Source organism: Cynocephalus volans, chromosome 7 (assembly GCF_027409185.1).
Source record: "Cynocephalus volans isolate mCynVol1 chromosome 7, mCynVol1.pri, whole genome shotgun sequence".
Lineage (NCBI taxonomy): Eukaryota > Metazoa > Chordata > Mammalia > Dermoptera > Cynocephalidae > Cynocephalus > Cynocephalus volans.
Window position 1 is genome coordinate 19,460,213 of NC_084466.1, and position 21,012 is coordinate 19,481,224.

Here is a 21,012-nt window from a genome sequence, read left to right on the forward strand (position 1 = left end):
CATTAGACCTCCCTGGGATGCTTGCTAAAATTCTTACTTATTTGTAGGAGCTAAAAATAAATTAATAAATACACAAATAAACCGGGGGGTGGGGGGAAGAAGACACAACAATTACAATTCCTGGAAGCTGATACAACAATCAAACAGATAGGTTGTCGGGAGGGATGGGGGGGAGTGGGAGGGAGATTTCGGTAATGGGCCACAATAATCAACCACACTGTATACTGACAAAATGAAATAAAATTAAATATAAATAAAAATGCAGGTTTCTGGCTCCCCATCTGTATTTAAATCTGCAACAATAAAGCCCTGAAATAGGCACCTTTGATACATTTTAACAAACTCCCTTGGCAATTCTTGTGTGCTCCAAATTAAAGAATGTATTGAAGAGACCTGGAATACTGCTCAGGCAGAGGTCAGAAGTGCAGTCCACAATCCAAATGACTAGGATGATTTTATGAGCCTAACTGCTTTTCTCTGCGTTAAATTTTTATTCCATAAAATGAAGGTATGTTAGGCTGTTTCTGCTGCTTATAACAGAATACCTGAAACTGGGTAATTTATAAAGAAATAGAATTAATTTCTTCCACTTTGGAGGTTGGAGAGTGCAAAGTCCAGGGAATGCCTCTGTGGAGGGTTTCTGAGTGGTGACTCTCCACAGAGACTCAGGGTATCACATGGCGGATGGCTGAGCAACAGAGCAAGAGTAACCTCCTCTCTCACTTTCCTTTTAAAACCATCAGAACCACATTCATTACTCCACGAATGGATTAATCCACTCACAAGAGCATAGTTCTCACAATCCAACCACCTCTTTAAGACCCCACTTTTCAATTACCATAATAGGATTTCCCACCCTTTTAACACTGTCACCGTGGGGATTAAGCTTTGAATACATGAAACTTTGGGGAACACGCCCAACCCATATCAGAGGATAAAGGAACTAACTTAGACAATATCTAAGGTTCCTTTTGCAGCACAGGCTCCTCACAGGTAAGGGTTGCTGTTTTGCTCTGGCACTCAATGCTGGGTACTATAGTGCCCAGTTTCTCCCCTTTCTGGCAGTGTTATATCTACCTGTTATTACCTCTGGGAAGAGATGATACAGCAAAAATGCAAAGAGAGAATGAAATGAACCAGGTGATGTTTGAGTTTCAGAAGCCAACATCCCAGCAAAAGACACTAGATTCAGAGAATATACAAGGACTCAGAGCCACTTTTTCCTGGAACTCCCTAAATCAGATGAAGATTTCATGGGATCATGGGAGACAGACAAAATTACTCAGATTAAAGAACAGGGTCAAATGAGATACATTTAGTTATAGGAAAATAAGTTTCATGAATCCAGCATTTGTATCCTGGGATTCATGTCTCACTGCATATTACAAACATATTTGCTTGCAAATTCCTACTCATCCTTCTAGACTCGTATTAAGAGTTTACCTTTTATGAAGACAGTGCTACATAGAGGAGTTCATGTAATATCTTAAATGCGTATCTTTTCTTATGGTTGGAACTGATAAAAAGGTGAAACTTAGAGAATCTCAGGAAGTAAGTGGCTAGTCAGTCTGTATCTTTCTGAAGCAGCAATCGTCTCCATGGGCTTTCTGGTAGGAATCTGTTAAGTGTAGATATTCTGTCTTGTTGATAGAAAGACAACCCATTCTCTTAACAATTTAGGCATTTACGTGGTAAGGCTGATATTTAATAAAATAATTAGAGCTAAACTAGTGTTTCTTATCTGTGGAGGTCTGCTGTAGTAGTACCTCCAGCAGGGCCAAGACTTTTCTGAAAGAGCCTTTTTAAAGAAGCACACATGCTCTAACACACATAAGTCCCAGTGCTTCCTAACATTAAGAATGGACCAGATGAATTTAGCTAAAGAGACCGAGGTACTGCAGGTTAGCAGAAGGCTGCCTTCAGCAATACCATGACTTTGATAAAATATTTCATTATTCGCCATGATTATGTCATTCATTAGTCTACGAATCAGCCTTTTCATTCATAAATTCAGTGTGTAGTAAATTTGTTCATGCTCACATTTTTACATAAAAGTTCACGTAATTTGTTCTCAAGCATTTTTTAAAAAAAATTAAATCTGTATGTCATTCCTACACCCACTAAGTTTTATTCTGAATATTGGAATAATGATGCGACATTCATAGGTTTATTGAGTTGGAGAATAGTGAAAATGAGTTTATTCTTTTCTTTTAGCCACTAAGGAAGAAGTTCAATAAATTCAGCTACAACAAAAATCCTAGTCATAGAAATTTAGACAGGTAAAAATATACAGAAAATATTTCAATATAATTCTTAAAAACCGCCCAATATTTAAACTGAAAATACTGATCGGCAAGCAAAAATAAAAGCGTGTTTTGATAAAAACAAGATTTCTTGGGATAGAGGGTTAAAAGACACATAGAATCATCCATGAAAATGTATAAATCATTTTATTAAACAAATACTAGTGGTACTTAATGGCTCTGTACTAGTTATTATAACAAGCTCTTATTTTATTCCTCAAGCTTATGCCTGCCCTAATACTAGTATTTTTTTTCCTTTTAAATAGGTTTTATTTCTTTGGAGAAGTTTTAAGTTCTCAACAAAATGGAGCAGAAAGAACAGAGTTACCTGCTCCCCCACAGGCACAGCCTTCACTGCTTTTAATATCCTATTCCAGACTGGTACATTCGTTACAATGGATGGACCTAAATTGACACATGATTATCACACAAAATCCATAGTTTACATCAGTTTAGTCTTGGTGTGTGTATTCTATGGGTTTTGTAAATGTACAATGACATTTATCTACCATTATATTATCACACAGAACACTTTCAATGCCCTAAAATAATCTGTGCTCCATCTATTCCTCTCCCCAATACCCTAATAGCTATCAAACAGTAATAACTTCTATTGTCTTTATAGTTTTTCCTTTTCTAGAATGTCATTTGGCTGGATTCATACAGTATGTAGCCTTTGTCTATTGGCTTCTTTCACTTAGTAATGTGCATTTATGCTTCCTCCGTGCCTATTTATGGCTTGAAAGCTCATTTCTTTCTTAGTGCTGAGTAATATTCCATTGTCTGGATGTACCACAGTTTATTTATCCACCTTCCTTCTGAAGAACATCTTGGCTGCTTCCAGGTTTTGACAATTATAAATCAAGACAGTATAAACATCAAAGTGAAGGTTTTTGTATGGACATAGTTTTTCATCTCCTTTGGATAAATAGGAGTAGGGTTTCTGGATTATATGATGAGAGTAAGTTCAATTTTGTAAGAAACTGCCAAACTGTCTTCCAAAGTGGTTGTACCATTTTGCATTTCCACCAGCAATAAATGACAATTTTTGTTCCTCCATGTTCTTGCTAGCATTTGATATTGTCAGTTTTCTGGATCTTGGCCATTCTCATAGGTGCGTAGTGGTATCATATTGTTGTTTTAATTTGCATTTCTCTAAAGACGTATGATATGGAGAATGATTTATATACTTATTTACCATGTCATTGTATATTTTCTCTAGTGAGGTGTATGTTCAGACCGTTTGCCCATTTTTTAATCAGGTTGTTTATTTTCTTATTGTTAAGTTTTAAGAGTTCTTTGTATATTTTGGATAGCAGTCCTTTGTCAGATATGTGTCTTGCAAATATTTTCTCCTAGTCTGTGGCTTGTCATTTCATTCTCTTGACAGTGTCTTTCACAGAGCAGAAGTTTTTAATTTTGATGAAGTCTACCTTACAATTCTTTTGTTCATGGGTCGTGCCTTTGGTGTTATACCTAAAAATGTCATAGCCATACCCAAGGTCATCTAGCTTTTCTCCTATGTTATCTTCTAGATTTGTGTTTTACATTTAGGTCTACAATTCATTTTTAATACCACACTGTCTTGATTAACATAGGGGAATATTTTTAAGTAAAAGGAAAAAGGTAGGGGAACACAGTAAGGCAAAGGTTTCTTCTGAAGCAGAAACTTTCACAAGGATTCTCAAGTGTTAATATGTAGTCGAAATTATAGATGTGTGTGTAAATACCTGAATGGTTTGTTTGTTTGTTTGTTTTTAAACATAAAAAACAAGAAATTTAGTGGTCCCTTCTCTCCCATACCCGAATTCTATGGAGGACACTTGTCTATACTTGCTGGCTTCCAATTCAGCTCTTTTCACTCTTTCTTGCTATCCCAGCACTTTATTTAAGAAAACCGCAAAACAGAAAAGCTGGAAAAATAGTATAATTAATGACCATATAGCCTTCACTTAGAGTCACCAATTTTTACCATTTGCTACATTTGCTTGCTTGCTCTTTCTCTCTCTCTCCACTTCTACTAGTCCAAGTCTGGTGTGGGAAGGATGATCAAATTTCCTGTGAGGATGGGAATCTGGGGCATCAAGACCTCAGGGTTTTGTGTAGTTTTAAGTATAATCATGGGCAAAGTGATTGTTTAGAGATTTCTACTGAGATGGAAGACGAGGAGACTTTCAGAGTGTTGACAGCTCCTTTTTGGCTCAGAATGATCCATGTGCCTAAAGAGAAAGGAACCAGAATTTAAACTACAGCCCAGATGAGTGTGTAAATGATTGGTGGTTTTCCACATTTCTGAGAGTAGTATGGACATTTCAAAAAAACAGCTGATTGAAGAATCCAATTGATCATGAACAAGATGGCTGGAGTAATCATCTAGGACTGAAGAAAAAAGGCAAACAAGGATTCCTCAAAGAAGAAGGGAACACCTTATACTGACTGAGATTCAGAGGATAGGAACCCAAAGAGAAGTTAATTTTAGGTACAGGAACATAAATTTATATTAATAGATCAAGGGAGTTTATGGGCTGAGGTTTCTATAGGAATGAAAGTATCAATTCTTTAGTGGAAGTAGATAAAAGTCTTTTAAATTGATGGTCAAACATTGTAATAACAAGGAAACTTTTAAAAGAATCATGTCTCAAAATCTCACTACTCTGTTCTGATTCATATTCCCAAATTGTTTCCAGTTCTCAAAGATATACACACATAATTTGACAAGCATGTAAACATTGGGCGGATGCTGCATTGAAATCTGATTTTTATCTTAACTTTATTTTGTAAACATTCTCATGATGCACAGTCTTCAGACTTATATTTTAATCATTATGTACCAGTCTGTCACATATCAAAATCTGCTTAATCACATTTTCCAATTTTTATATGAATGGAATACATATTTTTTTGCTGTAACAAAGAATGTTGCATGAGATATTTAGGGCCCTATAACATCCACATGGTTTATCTTTTATTCTTTGCCTTTAGTACTTATCTTTAGCTTAAATTCCCAGGAAAGACATTAATGTATCAACGTATATGAACATTCTCCTACTTTTGAATGACTAATATTATGGTTACTGATTTGCAAAATACTTGGTTCTATTTGTTGTCATTAATATTGTTTGAGTAGTTATATTTCACTAAAAAAATGTTAATAGTAGGTATTATTTTAAATATTTGTGTATTAAGTGAAAATCTTTAAACTTTGAAGAAACTGCTTAAAATCATGTTACACAAAGACATCAGTATGGATAATCATAGAGTAAAAAGAAGGCCAAAGCTGAGAGAGCACTAGGAGAACAACATTTTAAGATAAGGAAAAAGATTAAGGCAAAACAAACAAAAAAATGAGTTCAGAAGTACTAATTGGTTTCCTAGATGGCAGGATAGAATACTTGCAGTTCCTAGTGAAGATTTGTGTTGACTTTTGGAAACAAGTGTTTGTCTTTAACTCAAATATCATTTGACTCTTTGGTCTGTGGAAACAGAAGCAAAATTCGGTTATCATTTTCTATTTTTAGGAGAAATGGTTTATCTTGATTAGTATTTCTCAAAAGAAATAACCTAATAAATGAGATAAAACGACACCTCCCTCTTCCTTTCCCCCAAATTCCTCACTTGGAAAATGACTAATGATGACAAAAATATTACAAATAAATATTATATATATACATATGACATGTATGTATTGTACACACAAAAATATATATGAGGGGGTCTTCAAAAAGCTCATGGAAATTTGTATTTTTTAAATTCCATTTTCCACAAACTTTTTGTAGTACTTTCACAGAAGTTTTTAAAATTTCCCAATCTTGCATGTCAGTTGATATTGACTTGTTTTTCTGTAATCAAAATTTCTACTTGAAGTGACATCACTCCATCACCACATTAGAACATTTCTTAGATTAAGAGTATAAAATTTGTGGACTTTGTCAGTCTATTTAATGAATTAGTGATTCAAAAGGAGATTGTACAGGAAGAAATCAATACTACTGTTGATCATTACTTGATTTTTAGTCATAAACTAAAAAGGGACACTTTTATTGATGTGGATGCTTCCAAAATTTCTGTGTGATAAATTGTTTGCACTGTTAACAGCACTTCGAAAGTAAACACCTTCAGATTAGACTTACTAAATAAATCACAGTTCTATAAATAAAAGCTCAAATATTTCATTTCTCTAATTTTGGTCCATGTCTGTTGGTTAATAAAGGAAAGAGATCTTACTGCCAAGTGGCTGGTAAGTTTTTATAGCACTGTTATGGGTTGAATGTATCTCCCAAAGTTTCATGTATTTGAAACTTAATCACCACTGTGACAGAGTTAAGAGGGTGGGAAATTCTATTATGGTAATTGAAAGGTGGGCCCTTTAAGAGGTGATTAGATTATGAGGACCATGCCCTAGTGAATGGATTGATCAAACTCATGGAGTAATAATTTGATAGTTTGATGGGTGGAAATGAATGTGATTCTGACAGCTTTTTAAAAAGAGCAAGGGAGAAGGTTAGCTCTCTTATTAAAAGCATTTGTCATGAGACACCCTGCATTGCTGTGGAGTCACCACCAAGAAAGTCCTTACCAGATGTATTCCCTGGGCTTTGTACTTCTCAGCCTCTGAAACTGTAAGAAATAAATTTCATTTCTTTATACTTTACCCAGTTCCAGGTATTTTGTTATAATCAACATAGATGGACTAATACAAGCATCTTAGAGAATCAAGAAGTTTGATATGCCAAGCTCACACCACTTTCTGGCAATAACTCAGTGAGGGAGACCAGAAAGGCAGGTGTATGCCTGGTACAATTGAGGAGAACCACGAATAACCCAGAGCCCATCCTTTGAATGTTTATCTTATGCTCTCATTTTGAACAGCAAAATCCAACGGAATAACTGCCAGACATACTACCCAGTCTCCTGATTTTTTCTTCCTCCTTAGGAGGAGAGAACCAAGTGTCTTCTTTGAGCTACTGGCCCACATTATAAAAGTAAAACATAAGTAAAGCTATTCCAGCTTAAAATCGTTGTTGGCCACTGATGTGGACTGATTGAATTGTATTCCCCAAATTTTATATATTATACTCTTAATCCCCATTGTAACTGCTGAGGATGGAAAATCTCATTATGGTAATTGAAAGTTGGGGCCTTGAAGAGGTGATTAGATTGCAGGACTGTGCCTAGTGAATGGATTAAAAATGGTGATCATGGGCATGGTTTGGAGGGCTTCAAAAAGAAAGTGAATGAGGAGGTTAGTTTCTCTGCTCTCTTGCTCAACCATTTTCACAATGTGATACTCTGCCATCACTGTCATCACCATCAAGGCTCTCACCAGATGTGTCCCTTGGACTTTGGATTTCCCAGCCTCTGCACTGTAAGCAATATATTTTGTTTTCTTACAAATTACCCAGTTCTGCGTATTTTGCTATAAGCAACAGAGAGGGATTAATACAGAGACTTGGTACAGAGAAGTTGGATGGTACTTATAACAAATACTTGAAAATGTGGAAGTGGCTTTGGAACTTGGTGTTGAGGAGAGGCTGTATGAATTTGGAGAAACAGATTAGAAAAAGCCTACATACTGCTGAAAGTTTAGAAGACAAGAAAACCAAGGAATGTTTGGAGATTTTTAGAGACTGGCTGAAGGGTGGTGAGAAAAATGTTGATAGAAATATGGACACTAAAGTCCATTCTGAAAAGATCTCAGATGTAAATGTAAAGGGACTTATTGGAAACAGGGACAAAGATCAACCTTGCTATGAACTGGCAAGGAACTTGGCCAAATTCTGTCTATGCTATAGGCCTTGTGGAAGTTGAAACTTAAGAATTGTGAACCAGAATATTTGGTGGAAGAAATTTTTAAGCATCAAAACATTTAGGAAGCTACATGGTTACTTCTAACAGCCTACTCTGAGTATGACAGCAAAGGCATGACATAAAGCCAGAATTTAAAAGGAAAGCAGAATGTAAAGATTTAGAAAATTTGTACCCTGGCCATGCGGTAGAGAAGAACAGAATATTTTCAGAAGAAAAATGCAATGGTGCTAAGAAGATTGGTACAAAAGAAAGGGATTATGAAGAGAAGGGAAAAAAGGCCTGGAAGGCATTGCAGAAGCATCAGGGGCCAACCCTTCCATTTCAGGCGCAAAGGACTAGGGAAACAAAATTTTGGGGGAATAGGCCTGAGATGCCCTCCATAGGCTCGCTGCCCAGGGCCATCTTGGAAAGCTGCTTCTAGCACCAGCACCCCAGCTGCTTTGACTGCTCCAGCCATGGCTAAATTGGTTCCAAGTGTGGTTAGACCTGCAGCTTTGGAAGATATAAGCTGGAAGCCTTGGCAGCATCTGTGTGATGTCTTCAGGCTGGCATTGCCAGAGCTGTGGAGGCTTGGTAGCCTCCACCCCGATTTCAAAGGATGTATGGAAAAGCCTGGGGGCCCAGGAAGAGATCTGTCACAGGCGCAGACTCACCACAGACAGCCTTTGCTAGAGCAATTCCAAGTGCAAAGTGGGATCAGATTTGCAGCAGAAAAACCACAACAGCATCATGCCTAGTGGAGCTGTGAGAATAGGACAGACATGGAGACCTCAGAATTGTAGAGCTACCAGAGTGGAATAACAGTCTGGAAGATCTGAAGCATGGCCTCAGAATTGGAAAGCTATAGGAGTGGAGCTGCTGGAAGACATGGGGACCCAACCCCTGCACCAACATGCAGAAGACCTCAAACATGGAGTCAAGGTATATGATTCGCTAGCTTTGAGATTCAATGCCTGCCCTGCTGGGTTTTGGACTTGTTTAGGACACGTTACTCCTTTCTTATGACCTGTTTCTCCCTTTTTTGAATGAGAATACATACCCTATGTTGGTCCCACCATTGTATCTTGGAAGTAGATCACTTCTTTTTGATTTCACAGAAGGGAATTTGAACTTTGGACTTTTGAGTTTAAATGAGTTAAGACTTTGGGGACAAAATGAATGTATTTACCTGTGAGAAGGACATGAACTTTGGGGCCAGGGGCAGAATGCTGTGGATTGATTGAATTGTGTCCCCCAAATTTCATGTATTAGAAGCTGAATTCCCATTGTAACTGCTGAGGGTGGGAAATCCTATTATCGTAATTGAAAGGTGGGGCCTTGAAGATGTGATTAGATTGAGGACCATGCCTAGTGAACGGATTAAAAATGGTGATCATGGGCATGTTTTGGAGGGCTTCAAAAAGAGAGTGAATGAGGAGGTTAGTCTCTCTGCTCTCTTGTTTAACCATTTTCACAATGTGACACTCTGTCACATCACTATCATTACCACCAACGCTCTCACCAGATGTGTCCCTTGGACTTTGGAATTCCCAGCCTCTGAACCGTAAGCAAAAAAATTCATTTTCTTTATAAATCACCCAGTTTCAGGTATATTTATTATAAGCAACAGAAATGGACTAATACAGCCACATCATAACCCATGTGATTATGGAAACAAGAGTAAAATCCAGTTGGATGCTTTTTTATATTTCAAGAAAAATATTTTTTCTTTGGTAATATTTCCCAAAATAAGAAATTTGAAAACAAACAAACAAACGGTATCCCTCAATTCCTCACACTAAAACCTGTGATACTAATAAATATAAGAATAATTATTTTTGAATATACATAGGCAAATATATGCATAGATTGATATGTGCTGCTACATAACCCATGACCTGTTTTACTTACTCACCAGGACAAAATAAATTAAATTTGTATAACATTTTTTTTTTCTGACAAAATAGCAACATTAAGCTGCACTGCTTTTAACAATCTTATTCATATAAATAACCCCTGTTAGATGATATTTTATTCTGCAGCTCTATATTATGGGAACTAAGGAAGAGGATATTTCAGTTTGCTCTTGGTACATGACAAACCACCTCAAACATTAGGGGCTTAAAACAACAGCTTTTCTCACACATTTCTGCACATCAGTCTGATCTGGGTCAGCTTGGTAGGGCATGCATGAACTAGGAGGTCCATACTCACATGTCTGCAACTTTAGTTGGTACATCAGGGGTGGCATGCCTTGCTCACATGGTCTGTCATTCCAGAAGAGGCCAGTCTGGGCCAGTTCATATAGTGATGAGGGTTCCCAGCAGAAAAGAAAGAGCGAGCTCCAAGGTACAAGCAAGAGTCATATTCTGCTTAAATCCGCTTTGTTATGGCCTCACTAACCATAGTAAGTCATATGGCCAGGCCTAGACTCAAATGGCAGAGAAATAGACTCCATCTCTGGAAAGTAATGAATGAAAAATATTGTGGGTGTTTTTCTACAGTTTGGTTCATTTTTAAAAAATCGATTACAAACAGATGTTGGAAGGGAAACAAAGAGCTGAAAAGCTACACTTCAACTTTTCTTTTTCTTAAATATTTAGGCTTTTCTGTGAATGGAACTGACGTGGCTTTGGGCTAGGACAAAAGAGTGCGAAGATTCTCTGGGTTGCAGCTGTAAACAGAGATTCCTGAGAATCTATGATTCAGTGAAGACCAGGGAGTCAGCTCCTGAATAAAAGATTTAAATTACTACAGTTAAGAAGAGACGTGTCTGCTCCACTTAATGCCACCATATGGAAATTACATCTTCCACAACATAAAGTTTCCCTTGGTAGGCAACATCAAGCTAGATCTCTAATGGATTCTCAGAGGCCCTTGCTGCAAACCCCAGGATCTTACATCTTCCATTTTTTCCCTGCTGCTCAGTACACCATCAAAATAGCCCAGCGCTGCTAAACTCATGACTAACCTGGCTGCACAGATCAGGAGATGAACAGGAATGCTTCTGCAATGGCCAGCTCTTCATAGGAAGGGGGTGAAGAAGAGCTGTAGGGTGGCCAGTGTATTAGTCTGTTTCTGTTGCTTATAACTGAATATGTAAAACTGGGTAGTTTGTAAAGAAATAGAATGTATTTCTTATAGTTTTGGAAGCTGGAAATTCCATGGTCCATGGGACGCATGTGGTGAGAGCCACCTTCTTGATGGGGACTCTCTACAGAGTCCTGTGGCAACCAGGGTGTCACACGGCGAGAATGGCATGAACAAGAGCTCTCCCATGTGCTCTCTTTGTAAAGCCACCAACCCACACTCATGATAACTCATTACCATCAACCCATTATTCAGTGAAGGGATTGATCCATTTACAAGGGTACAGTTCTCAAGAGCCAATCACCTCTCAAAGGCCAACTTTCAAATATCGTAATCAGGTTTCCCACCCTCTTAACACTGTTATAGTGGGAATCAAGTTTCCAATACATGAACTTCTGGGAGACACATTTGAGCCATAGCTGCCAGTGAGTGTTCTGTATCAGAAAGCCTCTCCACTACTCAGCCTTCCCTTGGCCAGACTGTGGTGAGAATTGTAAGGTAGAGAAGGAAGGTGTGTAGGATTCAAGATTTTTTGTGCATCAATACATCTACACAAGATACATAAACGTTTGCTCTATAAGCATGCTTTACAGGTAGGGACAAAAAATATGCTTCTCATTTCTATCCAGAAGTCATACTGGATTGGCTAGGGTGGAAATTGGATAGAAAAGAGTATAAGAAGAAATCCAACTTTAGGGCTTTAGGTGTGGAAGAGATCTGGACAATCTGGATAATGACCATAAAGAGAGAGTGGTGTCAGCATTTAGTATGTCCTATTCTGGGCCAGGGGCTATAATTACACAGAGCCATTTAACCCTTCCTACAGACCAGAGTGGTAGGATTGCTGTTCATGGTACATGCGAGAGATTACATTTAGATTGTAGTATGGGTAAAATATATAGCAGCTACACTGAGACTTGCGTGTGAGCATCTGACACTGCCTGCTGGTCCTCTCTGCAGGCTCTTTTCCCCAGGGCATGAGCTATTTTGTCCCTTAAGGCTGAGGGTTGTCTCAGTTCAAAAAAAGAAAAAAATAACTTGATGTAGTGTCTTTCCTAGATTTTTACCATAGTTATATAAATTAAACATGAATAACCAATCAATTATTTAGTATAAAGACCAAGCTTCTCATTCTAGTATCTCATTTCTAGTACCTAGGGTTCTACTTTGTTCCCTGACTCTGTCTTCCCACATTGTAATCTGTCCAATGCTTCGACCCCTCCATGACTGGAGTCTCACCCCCCTTCACAGTCTAGTCTCTGTGTTCAAACTGAGGCCCAGTTACTTCCCCACAAACTTCTTTGAACACTTCTGCTCGATTGCCTTGGATTCCGAAGATACCTAGATCCTTCTCTCATTACTCTTTTCAGGATTTTTAAGACATCATTGCATGCCAGACCTGCATTGATAGCATCTGTTTTCCTGACCTATCACTGTTTGTAATATTTATCTATTGTCCAGATATTATCAATATGTTTTGTCTGTAGGATGAGACTCTTTCTAGCATCCACAATTTGGTCGGCTCTCCTATCACCTGCCTCATTCTAGTGTCAGGTTTGAGGGGAGCCAAAAGATTGGGTCTAGTTCCAGGTCTCACATTTGCCCTGTCTGACTGTTCTTGCTGCAGTAAATCACTAAGACAGTGGTTGTCAAGATATACAAGCACCACATTTATGTCTTTACTAGTTCTATGCATACAAATGTTGATGAAACCAGAAAAGTGTATTTTGTGGAAATGGAAAATGGAAATACTCAAAATACTAAAAAAAAACAAAAGAATTAGTTTTGAATCATCAAAGAGAAAATGTTTCCTTCAAAAAGTATGTAATAATACTGTTAAGAAGGTGTTTTTTTCTTTTTCAAAAGTTCAGATGGAGTATTTATAGTAATCCTGACCAATTAAAAAACTTTAGGGGATTCTAGCTATTAAGGAGCTTGAATTTTACTTTATTAGTTTGCATAAATGCCTGTTTCTGATCATTTGTGACCTCGAAGAGTGGCCCAAGGTATTTACAAATTGAATGGATCACTTGCACACCATTAAAATGATCAACGTTGCCTTGACTTCTTTACTTGTTCCCATGACTACCATATAAATTTCCCAAAGCAATCATTTAAACGGCTGCATAAAATTTTAGATGATTTCCTTTGGAAGGGTAAGAGACCTTGAATTAATAGGACCACTCTTCTGAACATTTAGGGTATAAATAAATTATTCTGTCTCCTTCTTGAAATTATAAAACTTATTAACAACTGTGTATCTTATATATAGCCTTATTAAGGAATGTAATTGTGCTTTATCTTGGACACCTTTTTTTTTTAACCTTATAAAAATGGGCAAAAATGCTGAATTCTGTAAATGTGGAGCGATCTATCACAGATCTCACAGAAAAAATTATAATTATGACCTTTTATCTGATTTTAAAATTATCATATTTTAGATAAATTAGCCAGCCAAATGGTACTGCAAATTTTGCTTTTCATTTTGTAATTACTTCTGTAAAAATCTTATGTAAGGAGTTTAACATGGACACAATTTTCTCCAAAATGTGAATATAAAAATGAGTTTATTAATCAGAAATTCTAGTTCAATAGTGCAATATATCATTTTTAATCATTTGTAATACTATAAAATTAACTTCTGCTGAACATTAAACATCAAATAATCAACATCTACCTTATCATGAAATTCCAAGATTTGACTAAAAACTTAAATCACTCCCAGATTTTTAGAAGATGAAAAAACATTCTAGTAGTGAACATATCTATTAATATAAAATTTGTATTATTTGGGTGAAATTCCTTCAGGAAAACCTCTATTCAAAAATATTTTCCCAAATGTTAGGTGGACAAAGTTTTAAAAAGTAAGGTAAAAAAGCACATTAGGAATAAAAATATCATTCAATACGAACAAAATTATAATTAGCCTTCTAATTTCAATCATTTTAGAATAAACTCAACTCAAATAAATGTTAAATTTTCTGAAAAAGGTTGTTGATGCTAAATTCCAAAAGCTATAAATATTTAGGCAATAAACAATGTCTAATTTACTCAAATTTTATTATATATTACAGTCCAGGAATATATAGCTATATATCTGTATATTTCCTGAGGCAGCCAGCTGCAGTTACTGAGGCAAACATATAATATTAATTCAGTTTGGGCTACTGAATTTCAGGAATTTTTATTCAAACCACATATTATGTTTATTTTATGTTTATAGTTTTAGTCAAAATATTAAATTATTTATTTCTTTAATGGAAATTTATCTCATTTCTTTTTAGAACTAACATTTTATGTCCTATTTCTATAGCAAATAATGCAAAGTCAACCAGCCTACAGATTTATAGAATCATGTGACTTGGTTCTGATATTATCACAGACTATAACTTATTTCCCTCTAAGAGAAAAAAGTGAGATATTTGTTTAATTTGAATAATTTATCTTTATCACTTTGAGAGAAGCAAAAATATTTTGTGATTTTTGTACATATTTTGGAAAAATAAATCCAGGAAGATTGACCATTTTTTGAAAAGAGTAACACTTAATTATTCTCTTGTTATTCTCCTAATTAATAGAAGACAAGCTAAAATAATAAAATTCAAACTTTTCACTCATTTTTTCTGTTTGCATTAAGAAATACGTATTTCTTGATCCTAGGATTGGTAATCATATACTCTGCTAGGCTGGTCAGATTTGAGAAAAGGGGGTAAGGATAATTTGAGGAGTTTTGGAGAGGGAATTGATATTTCAAACTATATTCAGAAGGATGGGAGTCCAGAGAATATAAATTTTATGTATTTGACAATTTTTCTGGAATCAATTTTCATTTTTGCTCATCCTTTTCCAGATTTTGCCCATTTCTTGGGTTTTGAACACAGCTCAAACAAGAGATCATTATCTCCTCAGACAGTGAAGTCCTTTAACAGGAAGAATTCGCCTTAATTTTTTTCTTTCCTTTTCTTTCTTTCTTTCTTTCTTTCTTTCTTTCTTTCTTTTTTTTTTTGCCGTGTGAAGGAAAATGACACATAGTAAGGGAAGGAGTGTGGAAAGAGATAAGGCATTGAAGTTTGAAGACCTATATTCAAATTTGTTGATCTATGCCACATAATAGCTGTATCAGTGGTCAAGTTAGTTAGCCTCTATATTAGTCAGGATGGCTGAGTTATGCTACGGTAACAAATGACTTCCAAAACCTCAGATGTATTTCTCCCTCATGTTATAGGTCCATTGGGTGTTTGCTGTCTCATGTTGTCCTCGATCTAGAACCCACTAGAATTTGTCAATAATGGGGCAAAGGGAAAAAGAGCTCAGGAGGTTTATTTGGCACCAATTAAATCATATAACTCATTGCCTAGAAGTAGTTAGATGGCCTCACCCCACCAGAAAGTACAATCCAATCATGAACCTAAAAAGTGGAGACTGCAACTCTGATGAACAGCATGAATGACTGGCACAGAATTTCTGAGCTTCACTTTCTTAGTAAGTGAAATTAAAATGTTGTGAATTAATCATGATAATATGTGTAAAACACCTGCTAAAAATAATGCCTCGTACATAATAACTTAATAAAAGTTAATTATTAATTTCATCAATTATTACCACTAGGATACTTAAGCTCAGGGAGAACTAAGTGTATTCTAATGCATTGTAGAAAGAATTTAAAAGTTTCACAGCGATCAACAATCCATTGCCCACAGATGAGATGCAGTCCACCATCAGTTTTTGTGAATAAATTTGTGTTGGAACACAGTTATGATCATTCATTGTATGTGGTCTATGGCTGTTTTCACTCTAAATGGCAGAATTGGGTAGCAGCAACAAAGATCTTATAAACCACAGATATTTGCAATCTGCCCCTTTAGAGAAAAGGTTTGCTGATGCCTATTCTAAACTAATAGCAAGGTGTTAACAAAGTTACCTGTTTTAGTTTGTGTTCCCTTGAAAGCAGAGCTTGAGACAAGGACGCTGGTGCAAATAACTTACATTAGAGATGATCCAGGAAGCGGAAGTGAAGGAGCTAAGGTGAGAAAGAGAAGGAATGAAAGCTACATGTGAGTGTGTTATTATTATTATTACCATTATTGTTGAGGTGGCGGCACTGTACAGCATTCACTTGATTCTACTAGTTTCTGTTGAGAAGTAGGCAAAATGACTACCTGAATTTACCCAGTAGTTTCTGTCCTCCAGTCAGTGCTAGGGGTACAAACCCGGTACTTCTGGGTTGTGCTTGCCTATGAGCAAGTGGACTCCATAGTGGTGAAGAATATTCCTGGCAGAAAGTAGAAATATACATGCAGCATGCTTGAGGTGAGTAGTTGTCAGTGAGAACTTCGGCGGTGCTGTCCACCACTGCTGAGGCTGAAATTGGAGGAGGCGCCGGGGGACATGGTCCCGGAGCCAGAGGACTCTCCTGCTTATCTGACATCATAGAGAGAGCTCGGTTGTCTCTGTTCTTATTTTGCTCTTGAGTAAATTCTATTGACCCTAGTTATGATGTGCATTGTGTATGATGTGTAATGTACAGACGAGTTATGAGAAAAGATTGTTTAGGGACTGGCACTGTATTCGTGTGTGTAATCTCAGTCTAAGGGGGTGATGAAAGCAAGTGCCCAGAAGAAGTGATGAAAAAAAAAATCATTTATCACTTCTAGTGGAATTTTTTTTTTTTCTGTAAAGGATAAGGTAGCATCTATCAGATAATAACTGTTATATACTTTGATCCTTTTAAGTCTCATAGCAATGTTCCTGATAACAAATTTCCTGTTTGTCTCAGGGTTATATAGTGCTGAAATCTTAGAGGGGATCCACTACAGCACAGATAACATCAGCCCTTGCCTGTATTGAAACTGAAACTAATGATCTTCAAGTACAGGGGCTTAAAACAAGAAATAAAAACCATTTGAAGTCAAACTGAAGATGAGTGTAATGAGGAAAAGAAAACCAGATTGAAGAGTGCATTCACGCTTCATGGAGAGAGACAGACTTTTTTTTTTTTCTTTAACCATCATACAATCTCAGTGAAGGAGATGAAGCCTTAAGTCTGAGTTACATTATTAAAGGTGTTTATCTGTTAAACATGGCCCCATTAGGTATTAAAAAATACTTTCTCTTTCTTAAAAAAAAATAAAGAGACCAGTGTGAAGAAAATCCAGTGCTTCTGGATTTTATGGGCTAATGTCTTACAGTTTATTTAGTTTTAATTCAGACTTTGTAATTATAATGTAGCAGATAAGCTACAGTGAAGAGACAACAATGCTTTGTTCACAAAATAATTTAATTGAAAATATTGAGCTGGCCAATTATCTCAATTGGTAGAGTGTGGTGCTGATAACACCAAAGTCGGGGGTTCAATCCCTGTACCAGCCAGCAAAACAAAACAAAACAAAACAACTACCCAATCGTCTTCATGGGCAAAGAAGTAAAAATGACTGAAGACAGAATTTAAAGAAGGTAATAATGCTTCCTAATAACTTGCGTAAGTTATTAATAATATTAAAACTTTGTCTATGAAAGGACTATTGCTTAAATTAATGAATGAATGAGCAGACAATCACAGATGCTATGCAATGTCAAGGAAACCCACAGTCTCTAGTTAAGACAAAAGCTACTGAGATGTTTTGTACTAGTTAAACACTCTCATTCCAAACATGTTGGTCTCTCCTCCAAGCTCTGGGCAACATGCTCCTTCCACTGTCTTCACTGTCTTTTACCTTCTACTTGCCTGTCCTTCAAAGTCAAAGTCAATGCCACTTCTCTAGGAGGTCCCACTGTCATATTGCTTTTGAAATTGATTCTCTAAGTAAATAGTCCAGTCATAAAATTAATACTCTGTGCAAGAACTTTTACCTAATATTTTTCATACACTCATGTTTTGTTCCCTTAAATCAATCTAAGTCGCTGGGAGCAGCAAATTCTTTTTTTTTTTTTTTCTTATAAAAGAATTTTATTGACCATTTCAGTTAAAAAAATTATTATTTGTTATTAGCATATTCATTCTTACAAATCGTGATATTTCTTTATGCCCTTTACCCAACCTATCACTCCCAAACCCGTCCTCTCCCCTCCAGTCTTTAGTATCCTGAGGTTTGTTCTCTCCTTCTGAAAGTTCAACATATTGTTGCGGTCTTTTCTTTTTTTCTTTCCTTCATTCCTTCCTTCCTCCCTCTCTCCTTCCCTCCCTCCCTTCCTCCTTTCCTTCCTAGCAGCCAGTTATAAGTGAGAACATGCAGACAATTTCTTTTACTTCTTGTGTATCCCCCCTCTTTGCACACATTGCTGTGTCGAATGCTTATATTGGCTTCACTTATGTGCTTATGCTAGCTAGTCAAGAGTTATTTTTAATGAATGAATTGGTCATCTCTGCATTGCTAGAGTTGCCACATTAACACAAGCCAAAAGTGCCATTGTCTCGTATCCATGTGCAATGAACAAAAAGTGTGTTTTTTTCTTTCACTTACAAGATGATCAATTTGTTTTACTTCTAAAATAGACAAATACACAGTGATTTTCTTTCGATTTGTCTTGACTACCTTTTTAAAAACATTTATTTATATAGATTTGCGGAGTACAGGGTGTTGTCTCCATATGTTCATGTACTGCACAATGATTCACATAGGGTAGACGGCATCGTTTTGTACCCATTCCCCACCCCGCACCCCCTTCCTCAACCCAGTATCTGCTCATCTCTTTCACAGGGCAGCTTGGTGGAAAGCAGTATTTCCCAAACTGACTGTATCTAAAGAAATCACTCTGGAGGCGTGTTTAAAATATGGAGTGCCAATCTCCATCCCAGACCTACTGAATCAGAGACTTCAAAAGGAAATCTAGATTTTTGTCACATAGCCAAGTTAGTTTTTCTATGCACACAAACTTGTAATGTATTTACATATGGAAAACTCTTTGAGGATCCTTTTGTAAATGCTAAGGTGGACATAAGAATATTCAATTTATAGGGGTACAGTGGAGATTGGATGACCAAATAATATATTTATAATATATAAATATGACCAAATACTATATCTATAATATGTAAACATGACCAAATTATATATCTAGAAAAACCCAAGAACCATAGAAAACACTTGATAAACCGTAGTTGAAATTTTCCTATTCTCTTATTATACCATTTTACAAAATCTTAGTTTGGAAATTTATTTATCTATCTATCTATTTGTTTGTTTGTTTGTTTATTAAGATGACAGTTAAGGAGATCTTAACGCTTGACTTGGTGTTGTTAGCACCACGCTCTCCAAGTGAGCTAACTGGCCATCCCTATATAAGGATCCGAACCTGTGGCCTTGGTGTTATCAGCACCGCACTCCCCCAAGGGAGCCATGGGCCAACCCTTAGTTTGGAAATTTATAAGAGCAACAAGTAAATCAATAACATCCCTATGCCCCAACTTAAAGTATTTCTATTATTATCTGACTTTACTGACTCATTTCAACCTTTACTATTTTTTGGCAAAGCCAGTTTCAGTTGTGACTCTTGGACTTCCCAAAGCTGAAGGTAGAGATTAACTCCAGGGGAGGCCTGTGGTTGTGCTTTGTTATTTCTTCTAGGAATTTTAACATCCAGTAATCATATAAGTAAAGAAGATATCAACTAATATTAGTCTGTCAACATCACAAATTAAATTCCGCATCCACTTCCATCATTTCTACATCCTGAAATTACTTTTAATGAGTTCCTCTCGGAATTTTAACAGGCATTATTTTTTCTTTTCATCTGTCTCTCTCTCTCTCTCTATCTATATCATCTTTTCACCTTTCAGGGTCATCTGAAACTAAGAGATCCTAATTGAAATAACATTCTTACTTGACAATCTATTTTATATACAAACAAATATTTACTGCAGATATTTCAGTTATTTATCGATTTTCTGTGAAATCTCTACAAGGTTTGGCTTCTACCTCTTTTCTTACAGAAAGAAAGACTGGTTTTATTTTTGTTAGGTTTTCTGAGGAGGATCTTATCTTGAGTTCCCTAAATATAGACATAGGGTTTAATATTACAATGGATTTTGCTCAGGTAGATAACTTAATTAACCATGATGAATTGAATGTGAATTCTAGAAGATTTTGGACAAATTTCTTTATTTTTCTGAGCATAGTTTTGTCATATCTTAAATTTTGGCAAAAATACCTACCTTTCAGGCTTGACACAAGGTCAAAAGAAGATAATGTGTAAAGTCTAGCTGTCAGTGCACTTCCTGCCATATGGTAATAAATGGATACTGTTATATAATAACAGTGCTTATTATTTTGAAAACCATTTCATTCAACAGAAGAGAATAGAGCATATAAAAAGAAATGCTTTTATGGAAATATTTCGTTGAATATATTCAGTTTTTTTTAAGAGAGTGCTACAGATCCTAGTTTTAAAATGATTTGTTGCCATTGTGTAGAACTTGCCTCTTTAGTCATTTTTACTCATGTGCCTCAATGAAATGTCATGCGTGCTCTCTAAGTGTCACAGAAAAATCTCTAGAGGGCCATTATTGCTGCCAGGCTTTTCAGGTGAAGGGGATAAAAGGAAAATAGATAAACATGAAGAGATGCATAAAACTTATTGCAGCTTTGAAGACTTGGTTTAATGTAGATCACCTTATAATTTTAAATTAATGTGTTATTACACACCATGATAGATGCTAGAATATAATGAAAGTAATACAATTATTTAAAAAGTTCAGAGCATTCACATATCAACTTATTATATGCTTATAATTTTTGTTAAAAATTTGTACCAGGACAAATAGACTTTTATTAGGAGCTGTCAATGAAAATAAAATCACACTAATTAAATTGATATAGCTTCTGATGATAAAAAA